Source organism: Onychostoma macrolepis, chromosome 21, assembly GCF_012432095.1.
Source record: "Onychostoma macrolepis isolate SWU-2019 chromosome 21, ASM1243209v1, whole genome shotgun sequence".
Taxonomy (NCBI): Eukaryota; Metazoa; Chordata; class Actinopteri; order Cypriniformes; family Cyprinidae; genus Onychostoma; species Onychostoma macrolepis.
The window spans coordinates 9,431,934-9,444,092 of NC_081175.1; the positions used below are offsets into that span (position 1 = coordinate 9,431,934).

Below are 12,159 nucleotides of genomic sequence, written 5' to 3' on the forward strand. Positions count from 1 at the left end.
TCATAACCTAGATGTGCTCTGTTTGACCTGGCTAAAACCAAGTATAACTCCTTTGGTGATTAGTAATGGTGCTTCATATAACATTATCTAGAGAAACAATTATTAATGATAAATCCCCTGTGATGTTTGTACTGGCTACTGTATACAGGCCACCAGGGCACCATACAGACTTTATTAAAGAATTTTCTGATTTTCTATCGGAGTTAGTACTGACTGCAGATAAAGTCCTAATTGTTGGTGATTTTAATATCCATGTTGATAATGAAAAAGATTTGTTGGGATCAGCATTTATAGACATTCTAAACTCTATTGGTGTTAAACAACAATTGTCAGGACCTACTCATTGTCGAAATCATACTCTAGATTTAATACTGTCACATGGAATTGATATCAGTGGCATTGAAATTTGGCAGCAGAGCGATGATATCTCAGATCATTATTTAGTCTCCTGTATATTCCATATAGCTAAAGCTGTAAAGCCAACCCCTTGTTACAAATATGGTAGAACCATTACCTCTACCACAAAAGACTGCTTTATGAATAATCTTCCTGACTTATCTCAGTTCCTCAGCATATCCAATAGCTCAGAACAACTTGATGTAACAGGAAGTATGGACTCTCTCCTCTCTAGCACTTTAGATACGGTTGCTCCTTTACGCTTAACGATGATTAAGGATAAGAGTCCAACACCGTGGTATAATGAGCACACTCGCGCCCTAAAGAGAGCAGCCCGGAAAACGGAGCGCAGCTGGAGGAAAACTAAACTAGAGGTATTTCGTTTAGCTTGGCGTGAAAGTACCCTATCCTACAGAAAAGCATTAAAAACTGCTAGATCTGATTACTTTTTGTCTCTTCTAGAAGAAAACAAACATAACCCTCGGTATTTATTCAATACAGTGACTAAATTAACGAAAAATAAAGCATCAACAGGTGTTGGCATTTCCCAAGAGCATAGCAGTAATGACTTTATGAACTACTTTACTTCCAAGATCGATACTATCAGAGATAAAATTGTATCCTTGCAGCCGTCAGCTACAGTATCACATCAGATAGCGCACTATAGATCCCCTGAAGAACAATTCCATTCATTCTCTACTGTAGGAGAGGAAGAATTGTATAAACTTGTTAAATCATCTAAACCAACAACATGTATGTTAGACCCGATTCCATCTAAACTACTAAAAGAGCTGCTTCCAGAAGTCATAGATCATCTTTTGACTATTATTAATTCATCATTGTCATTAGGATATGTCCCCAAAACCTTCAAATTGGCTGTTATTAAGCCTCTCATTAAAAACCACAACTTGACCCCAAAGATCTCAAATCTCCCTTTTCTGTCAAAGATACTAGAAAAGGTAGTATCCTCACAATTATATTCCTTCTTAGAGAAAAATTATATCAGTGAGGAATTCCAGTCAGGATTTAGATCGTATCATAGTACTGAGACTGCTCTCATTAGAGTTACAAATGACCTGCTTCTATCATCTGATCGTGGTTGTATCTCTTTATTAGTTCTACTGGATCTTAGCGCTGCGTTCGACACTATCGACTACAACATTCTTTTGAATAGACTAGAAAACTTTGTTGGCATTAGTGGAAGTGCCTTAGCCTTGTTCAAATCGTACTTATCTGACCGCCATCAGTTCGTAGCAGTGAATGAAGAGGTATCATATCGATCACAAGTGCAGTATGGAGTACCTCAAGGCTCAGTATTAGGTCCGTTACTTTTCACACTTTACATGTTACCCTTGGGAGATATTATCAGGAGACATGGTGTTCGCTTTCACTGTTATGCTGATGATACTCAGCTATATATTTATTCGCGGCCCGGTGAAACACACCAAATTGAGAAACTAACGGAATGCATAGTCAATATAAAAAACTGGATGATGAGTAATTTTTTACTGCTAAATTCTGAAAAAACAGGTGTTAATTATCGGACCTAAAAACCCCACATGTAATAACCTAGAACATTATCTAACACTTGATGGCTGCTCTGTCAATTCTTCTGCATCAGTCAGGAACCTAGGTGTGCTGTTTGATAGCAATCTTTCATTTGAAAGCCATGTTTCTAGCATCTGTAAAACTGCGTTTTTTCATCTCAAAAACATATCTAAATTGCGACCTATGCTCTCAACGTCCAATGCAGAAATGTTAATTCATGCGTTTATGACCTCAAGGTTAGACTATTGTAATGCTTTATTGGGTGGTTGTTGTGCACGCTTGATCAACAAACTACAGATGGTCCAAAATGCAGCAGCTAGAGTCCTTACTAGAACCAGGAAATATGACCATATTAGCCCGGTTCTGTCAACACTGCACTGGCTCCCTATCAAACATCGGATAGATTTTAAAATGTTGTTAATTACTTATAAAGCCCTGAATGGCTTCGCTCCTCAGTACTTGAGCGAGCTCTTATCACACTATAGTCCTCCACGTCCACTGCGTTCTCAAAACTCTGGCTGTTTAATAATACCTAGAATCTCAAAATCGACTGCGGGCGGCAGATCGTTTTCCTATTTAGCACCCAAATTCTGGAACAATCTACCTAACACTGTTCGGGAGGCAGACACACTCTGTCAGTTTAAATCTAGATTAAAGACCCATCTCTTTAGCCTGGCTTACACATAACACACTAATACGCTTCTATTATTCAAATCCGTTAAAGGATTGTTAGGCTGCATTAATTAGATCAACCGAAACCGGGAACACTCCCCATAACACACGATGTACTCGTTACATCGTAAGTAGAATGGCATCTACGCTAATATTTGTCTGTTTTTTTCCTATTCTGTTTCTCAGTCCTTATCCGATCAGATGGTGGATCAGCACCAAGAGATGTCTACAGCCCTGATCGTCAGCGGAGACCAGGACACCCAGATGAGCCCCAGAGACATATTCCCAGCGAAGACCTCGATTACAATATAATAAAACTAAAAATATAACAAAATAACTAAAAATATAATAAAATACCTGACTACATAATACTATTATTGTTAGAAATTGCAACAAAATAAAAAATAGAAATATAAACTTTCGAACTGCGGGTTTCGTCTGGCCAGAGGAGAACTGGCCCCCTGACTGAGCCTGGTTTCTCCCAGGGTTTTTTTCTCCATTCTGTCACAGAAGGAGTTTTGGTTCCTTGCCGCTGTCGCCTCTGGCTTGCTCAGTTGGGGACACTTAATTTTCTAGCGATTATCGCCGATTTGATTGCACAGATACTATTTAAACTAAATTGAGCTAGACAATGACATCTCTGAATTCAATAATGAAGTGCTTTTAACTGAAAATTGAGTGTTTAATCTTATCATTATACATTACTGGCACTCTATCCTCCAATTTGATACTGTTAAGTGCTTTGACACCATCTGTATTGTTAAAAGCGCTATATAAATAAAGGTGACCTGACTTGACTTGTACTCTGAGCAGAACAACTTGTACTGGGAGCAGCCAGACAGGGGGAAAAGCATACAGGCTGGTTCTGGGCCATCTGTGGGCCAGAGCATCTAGACCTAGAGGAGACGGGGGAGACAGGGAAAACCAGAGCGGGCAGTGTGTAGTCGTGCTGGAAGCGAACAGATCCACTTTTGCTCGGCTGAACCTCTGCCATATGAGATTCACCACCTGAGGGTGTAATCTCCATTCCCCGTCCTCCAGGCTCTGTCTCAAGAGCAAGTCCGCTCCTGAGTTCAGGTGACCTGGGACATGAACTGCTCTGATCGACAGGAATTTGGTTTGAGCCCACAGAAGAACACTCCTCGCCAGCCTGTACAGGGGGCGAGAATGTAATCCTCCTTGATGATTCAGGTAAGAAACTACAGACATGTTGTCCGTTCCGACTAGTACATGACAGCCTTTCAACTGAGCTAGGAACTGTCTGAGAGACAGGAAGACTGCCAGTAGTTCCAAACGATTTATGTGCCAGCTCCGAAGTTTGTCTGTCCAAACGCCATGGACTGGAAGTCCTGAGTGGACCGCCCCCCAGCCCGTCAGGGCGTCCGTCGTGATAGTTTTGTGACGAGAACACGTCCCTAGCAGGACTCCTTCCTGAAGGAACTGGGATCTTTTCCAAGGATTTAGATCACAAAAGCCTCTGTGTCTCACCGTAATTCTGCGAAGCAGGTGACAATGAGGTGAAATGTTCTGGCTCTTGGTCCATCACTGAAATGTGGAGCAGGCCCAGCTGAACTACAGGGGACACTGCCGCCATCAGGCCCAGCAGTCTGAGACACAAGCCTACATGGACTAGACGTCCCCTTTTGAACTGATTCAGACATGACTGTAATGACTGCACACGTGTGGGAGACAAAACGTGCCCGCATCGTGCGAGAATCCATGACTACCCCCAGAAAGGTTGTACGCTGACATGGTAGCAGGATACTCTTTTGACTCTATCTGAGTGGGGGGTAATTCTTCTATAGCCCCTTTCTCTAGGAGTGATACGGTTTCCTGGTGTAACACCATGGCCTGCCCAGGACATACTGCCGTGGGAAGAACCTTGCTGAAAGGGGGTGGCCCTTTCCAAAACTGTATGGTGTAGTTGTGTCAAATGGTGCGTAGTACCCATTGCGAGACATCGGGCAAGCGTGTCCACGCGGCCCAAAAGTCTGCTAGAGGCTTTAGTCGCCCTATGTTTGGCGACGGTTGAACTACAGGTGTTGAGACATCTGACTGCGGAGAGCCGTTGGCGTCCGTGAGAACAGGTTGCGTGAGCGGGGCTGCTGTACTTAAGAAGTTCACCTGAGTTTCCTGCATATGGACCCGAATCGACTGAGTGGCGGGATCCCCTATAACAGGACCACGTCCAAAACCCTGTCGGGCCGACCCACCACCCCAAGAGTGGGGGCCTTGAAGGCCATCATACACAGGCCATGCTTGCATGACCCTTGGGCTTTTTCTCGAACTCTGAAGGCTGGGAAAACAGAGTGCCTGAGGAAGTGCTCGACGTAAGGGCTCGACCTAAAACCGCCCAAGGCGCAGCCAGTGGCAGGACAGATAAGATCTGAGCCGGGAGGCCACAGTGAGAGAGGCGGATACGCTTGTGCAGTCTGACCAAACTCTCCAAAGGAGGGCCTGGCCTCCGAAGTCGAGTGAAAGAATCAGGAACTACTACTAGGAGCCTGAGAACGAGAGGCCATGGCCGCCGAACTCAGGTCTATCCGTTTGTGTTGGCGCGGGCGAACCGGTGGGCGAGACCTAGGACCCCAATCCTTCTGAAGGGGTGCCATAGGCGATGGTTCACCACGCTGAACCTCCCGATGACGATGTAGAGAAGATGAGCGTGAACGGAATACAGGTGGTTGACGCTCTGTCTCCCTAGGCCTACGCGGGATGAGCTGGCGAAAAGCAGCAGACTGCTGCTTCACTGATCGAAACTTTTCCACCACGGTGGTGACCGAATCCCCAAATAGGCCATCCTTTGAAATGGGAGCGTCCAGGAGAAATGTTTTGTCCTTTTCTTTGATGGCAGTGAGAGTGAGCCAAAGGTGGCGCTCAACTGACACCATACCTGCCATGGGCCTACCCACTGCTCGAGCTGTATGTTTGGTAGCTCTAAGTGCCAAATCTGTAGCTCTCCTTAGCTCCTTAACAGCCTCATGAGTGAGGCCTTCCCCTTCATCCAACTCCTTGAGAAGCTCTGCCTGATAGGCTTGGAGCACGCCCATAGAGTGCAGCGTGGCCGCAGCCTGCCCAGCGGCCGTGTACGATTTCCCGACTAAGTTGGAGGTAATCCTGCATGGCTTGGACAGTAAAAAGGGACGTGATTTCCAGGAAGGAGCCAAATTAGGTGTGAGATGGGTCGCGAGAGTCTCTTCGATGGTCGGCATCGTACCGTAACTGTGTTCCGCCATTTTAGAAACAGTGGCGAAATCAGCGGCAGCTGAGATACGCGCCGAAAAAGGTTGCTTCCAAGACCTCGAAACCTCTTGATGGAGGTCCTGAAAGAAGGGAAGAGGCCTGCGGGGCTGGGATGGGGTGTGACTAGTAAGAAACCAGTCATCCAATTTAGATTGGGACTGGTTTTGTGTCGGCTCACAGTCCCAATCTAATCCTAATTTGTCCAACGCTCGTGTCACAACTTCTAACAGCTCGCTGTAAGACGGGGAATTGCGTTTCTCCTGTCCGCTCGGAGGGAGAGAACTGCACGAATCAGCGATAAAATTCTTTGAATCAGAGGCCGCGGTGGACAACACATCATCATCATACGGCCCACAACCGAAGGAAACCACGGTGCGGGCCTCCAGGGTAGGCTGCAAATCGTCATTGACGAAAACCACCGGCTCTACATAACGCTCTTCGAGCTCTTGAACATGACCAGGAGAGAGCGCAAGGAAAGGAGAATACTCCGTCATCTCACTCTCCATGTGCTCTGGCTCGCAAGTGTCACCCCAAGCGATCGTCTCGTGCGGCGCCTCGGCAACCGCAGAAACTGATTGGCGGGGGTTAGACACAAGGTTTTTCGAAAAGGCTGCGAGCCTCAAGTGCAATACTTTTAGCTGCAGGCTATCACAGTGTTGACAATCAGACAGGCCGCTAAGAGCAGCAACGCTACGGCCCAAGTAAAGCACGCACCTGTCATGAGTGTCTCCTGCTGTGATGAACCTGTCACACGGCTCGACGCATTTCCTATGGCTCATTGTGTACGCTGAGAGGAGTAAACTGCTCTAGTTTTCCGAAGAAATAGCTGAGAACACGACGAAAAAGCTTTCCAACGGGCGACAGATGATTCGCTTCCTGAATGAATTGAAATCTGATGAAATAGCGTGCGGCACGCTGATATAGCATAGTATGCGTGGGGGCGGTGCTAAGCGTTATTTGGCCAATGAAATTGGCGTGATGGAATAAGGGCTTCAGACATTCGTCACACCGTGGGTGTTCCCAAAGCGATGACATCATCGCAGCATTGAAGTGAACCTATGAAAGGGAACTAAAGTGTTTTTTGACCTTGCATGCATGTAAACCTGTTATATTAGGAGACTCATAAGACAATATTTGCAACCTTAAAAATGGCATAATAGGGGCACTTTAAAAGAAAAGACGGAACCACTCGCTGCTCTTGATTAAACTACTGTTTATTTGCATCTTTGTTCTTATTTTTAGTAACAAAGATAAAATAAAACAATAGCTATATTGTGATTAATAATACAGTAATTATTATTAAGAAAAGAATAGGAGGAAAATATGCAACTCATTTTTGAAAAATGCTCATTTCGACTCATTTTGCCAGCACGGGTCACAATTTATTCCCTAGCACTAACCCTAATAGAAAACTTTGTCAATCGAGGTGAAAATAGTGACAAAGATGCCACTCTTCTCTCCCATTCTGGACCACAAAACCAGTCTTAAGTCGCTGGGGTATATTTGTAGCAATGGCCAAAAATACATTGTATGGGTCAAAATGATTGATCTTTCTTTTATGCCAAAAATCATAAGGACCTTAAGTAAAGATCATGTTCCATGAAGATATTTTGTAAATTTCCTACTGTAAATATATAAAAACTTATTTTTTGATTAGTAATATGCATTGCTAAGAACTTAATTTGGACAACTTTAAAGGCAATTTTCTCAATATTTTGACTTTTTTGCACTCTCAGATTCCAGATTTTCAAATAGTTGTATCTCAACCAAATATTGCCCTATCCTAACAAACCATACATCAATGGAAAGCCAGTAGTTCCAAACGAACAAATATTTATTCAGCTTTCAGATGATTTATAAATCTCAATTTTGAAAAATTTACCCTTATGACTGGTTTTGTGGTCCGGGGCCAGAGAAACACACATTTTTAAAGCGCTGCGCATTATAACCAATCACATAGGATTCTGTTGAGCTTATGAATGCAAGGACCAATCAGAGGCGTTCAGATGAGTCATCGCTGAAACACGCTGTTTCATCACCGCATGTGCTGGCTGACTGAATTCTCTGACTAATTCTCTCATCAGAAACAACAAAGTGAAAATGTACAAATGTAAGTAAGATATTAATTTCACAGTGTAAACAGCTTTAGACATTATTATGGCAGTTTTTGAGAGTGCTTGAACTCACTGGACTGAAGTGAAAATGTTATTTGATAATGTAAACGTTCTTTGCTCTCTTTTTGTTCAATGAAAGTGTTATAGGCTAATTAGTAACTTACAGTGTTTTTATTAAATTCACAGTAGTAAATACAAAGTCAGTAGTATTAAAAGTATTTTATGGCATGACACCCATATCTGATATCCATATCACCCATATCAGTATTAGGCTACTTTGCCCATCGCCTATTATAGATCAACTAACATAATCTATTAAGGTGCAAAATGCATTTACTAACACATATTTGAGAATATTTCATTATATATTTTGGGGATATATCGAATAAAAATAAAAACAATAAAACACCTGCTGAAAAACAAACAAACAATAGACACATTTCCCAACAGCACATTAGTAATAATGATTTTATGAACTATTTTACTTCCAAGATTGATACTATCAGAGATAAAATTGCAACCATACAGCCATCAGCTACAGTATCACATCAGATTGGTGAGCTCACCTGAGTGAGCTGTCATCAGTTGTTTCACCGCTGGAGCAGATGTAGACAAGAATGACTCCTAAGCGATTGAGGTGTTTTGTTGTTGGATGTAATAATGAACATAGCAGTAGTCATTTACTCCCGTCATCTGAGCGGCTGAAGAGGAATACATTTAGTTCTGAAGGGAATGCGGTCCGTGTACGTTGCGTTCATTCGTTTTTTGATTTAAAATAGAAAATAGAAACATGAGAAAACGGCACCATTTTCGTTTTTCGTTTTTCAAAAAAAAAAATGAAAAAACAAGAAATCGTCTTGATTTGCCGTTTTTACATTCAGGGGTTGAAAATGGATAAACAGCTCGAATGTTCGATTTCCACGTGTGGGAGGGAATGAAACGCCCCATTTCACTGATTGGTCAAGCAAAAATGAAGCGGTGCCGTCATCATGTCGTCTTCAGTTTTGTGCAACAGAATAAAAGCATTTATTGACAACTCCTGCGTTCATCTCCCTCTCATCAAACAACCAGACTAACAAGTGGCTTGACACAAACCATACTGGGGCAGCGCCTAGACAAGGGCTTTACTCCTGTGTAGGCATAGATTCTCTATGGCAAATATTAGGTGCTTATTGCAGAAATATGTATGTATCTCAGATCTGCCGCCACGTTACCCTTTTAGTCTATTTCTTTGGCTCACAGCCCATTTTATTTAGCTGTCCAGTTATCAAAATCTGTGTGGCAAAGCTGCGTGACATTTACATTATAGTGAACATTTACATTATAGTGAAGTGCAGACCAGTATTGATTTTAGCGTGAGTTTTTTTTTCATTGAGAAGTTTATATGATACTGTCATTATCTGACGACATGTTACACATGTATAATGCATGCTATTTTTATAGAAAAGGGCATTTTTCTAACTTTATAAAATATGTCTGTCACCTTTAATATTAAATTCCTGAATTTAGTCAATATTTGAAAAATATGACAATATAGGTGTTACCAATTAAATCAGTACCAGGCAAAGCCGTCTTTGCACTGTGGCACAGAAGCTGCATCTTAAGTTAATGTATTTACAGAATTAGTGCTGCTCAGACAGTAGTAAATGCATTAACACAACAATTTCATTATGGAATGAGATTGTTTTAAACAAAAACATTTTGAGTAGCCTACAGAAATATGAAATGAGTGACAAAATGAAACAACTGGATAGGCTACTTGAATTATGAAGGTTAGATCGCCAGTAGGTGGCGGCAAGTCATTGTGTTGATGAATGAGTCATAGAGTCATTAATTCAACCGATTCCTTCAAAATGCTGATTTTTTTTTCAGGAGCAAAGCAAATGGGTCATTGAACCACTCACTCAAATGATTCATTCAAAGACTCGGATTCATTCAAGAACGAAACGCCTGTGTTTTAAGTCAAATAAAACAGACTGTTTTGTGTCTAAAATTAAATCAATTTATACTCATTATTAATGAAACTGTACTGTCTAAAATAAAAGTTATGACTGCTGGATATACTAAAATCAATACTGCTCTGCGCTTCACTATAAAGTAAATGCATTCGTCCAGTGTTGTCCAGTGCGTCACGCAGCCTTGCCACGCAGATTTTGATAACTGGACAGCTAAATAAAATGTGCGGTGCGCCAAAGAAATAGACTAAAAGGGTAATGTAGCTGCAGATCCGAGCTACATACATATTTCTGCAATAAGCACCTAATAATTGCCATATAGAGTTTATGCCTACACAGAAGTAAACCCCGTTCATTTGTTAGTCTGGTTGTTTGATGAGAGAGAGATGACATGCAGGAGTTGCAATAAACACTTTAACAGCGGAGGACTCGTCTTCTGTTACACAGTACTGAAGACGACATGATGACGGCACCGCTTCATTTTTGCTTGACCAATCAGTGAAATGGGGCGTTTCATTCCCTCCCACACGTGAAAATCGAACATTCGAGCTGTTTATCCATTTTCTACCCCTGAATGTAAAAACGGCAAATCAAGGCGATTTCTTGTTTTTTCATTTTTTTGACAAAACGAAAAATGAAAATGGTGCCGTGTTCTCATGTTTCTATTTTCAATATTTAATCAAAAAAAGAATGAACGCAACGTACACGGACCGAATGCGCCCTCGATCTACCTAAATGCGTCTATGTTCGCGCGAATCATAGGTGATCCAGCTTCACCTACAGAAGAAGTGAGTACAAGGTTTTTTAAATGAATCTTTGCAAATCGCCTTTCCTACTAATGTGCTAATTAGCAAGTTTCATATGAATGCGGCTAAAGTAAACAGTCCCTCAGGCTCAGAGGGGCGGGGTCAGCAGAGCTCAGCAAAATTTAACCCTCTGGGGTCTGAGGAAAATTTAGGACCCTTGAGATGTTTTGACATGCCCTGATATGCCCTGATATTTGTGCTTATTTCAGCTACTTAAAACATACTATTGACCAACATGTATTTTTTTTGTATTCAGCACAAACTGTGCTACAATAATATGTGACTAAGATGGATGTACATGTTTGCATTTTTTAGAAAAAAAATATTATGCGTGGTTAGTAAGTTTTGGGGGAAAAAATGTTGCTGAAATAAGGCCATAAAACCCACACTAAATAGTAATAAGACTTTATAATGATATATAATGAAATATAACTGAATAAGACTTTTGAGTAATCAGTCTTGTAGGTTAGAATATTTACTTCAAAATTATGTGAAAATCATTCTGCTTACTCATTCACAGAAAACAATATATTGATTTAAATTTTTAAAGACATGTTTTGTTATCGAAAGCCTACAGATGCATCTCAATAAATTAGAATGTCATGGAAAAGTTAATTTATTTCAGTAATTCAACTCAAATTGTGAAACTTGTGTATTAAATAAATTCAATTCACACTGACCGAAGTAGTTTAAGTCTTTGGTTCTTTTAATTGTGGTGATTTTGGCTCACATTTAACAAAAACCCACCAATTCACTATCTCAACAAATTAGAATACTTCATAAGACCAATTTAAAAAAAAAAAACATTTTTAGTGAATTGTTGGCCTTCTGGAAAGTATGTTCATTTTATGTACTCAATACTTGGTAGGGGCTCCTTTTGCTTTAATTACTGCCTCAATTCGGCATGGCATGGAGGTGATCACTTTGTGGCACTGCTGAGGTGATATGGAAGCCCAGGTTTCTTTGACAGTGGCCTTCAGCTCATCTGCATTTTTTAGTCTCTTGTTTCTCATTTTCCTCTTGACAATATAGGTCTGGTGAGTTTGCTGGCCAGTCAAGCACACCAATACCATGGTCATTTAACCAACTTTTGGTGCTTTTTGCAGTGTGGGCAGGTGCCAAATCCTGCTGGAAAATGAAATCAGCATCTTTAAAAAGCTGGTCAGCAGAAGGAAGCATGAAGTGCTCCAAAATTTCTTGGTAAACGGGTGCAGTGACTTTGGTTTTCAAAAGACAATGGACCAACACCAGCAGATGACATTGCACCCCAAATCATCACAGACTGTGGAAACTTAACACTGGACTTCAAGCAACTTGGGCTATGAGCTTCTCCAGCCTTCCTCCAGACTCCAGGACCTTGGTTTCCAAATTAAATACAAAACTTGCTCTCATCTGAAAAGAGGACTTTGGACCACTGGGAAACAG

General features: G+C 41.6%; 1 protein-coding gene across 1 annotated transcript in view; it reads left to right on the forward strand.

The window, feature by feature from the left end:
* The first annotated feature begins 10,532 nt into the window (after positions 1–10,532).
* The window catches only part of slc47a1 (solute carrier family 47 member 1), a 41,865-nt gene continuing 40,238 nt past the window's right edge, over positions 10,533–12,159 (forward strand). The window contains exon 1 of the mRNA XM_058757775.1: positions 10,533–10,716. The gene's annotated coding sequence lies outside the window, so the exon portion shown is untranslated. The remainder of the gene's footprint in view (positions 10,717–12,159) is intronic.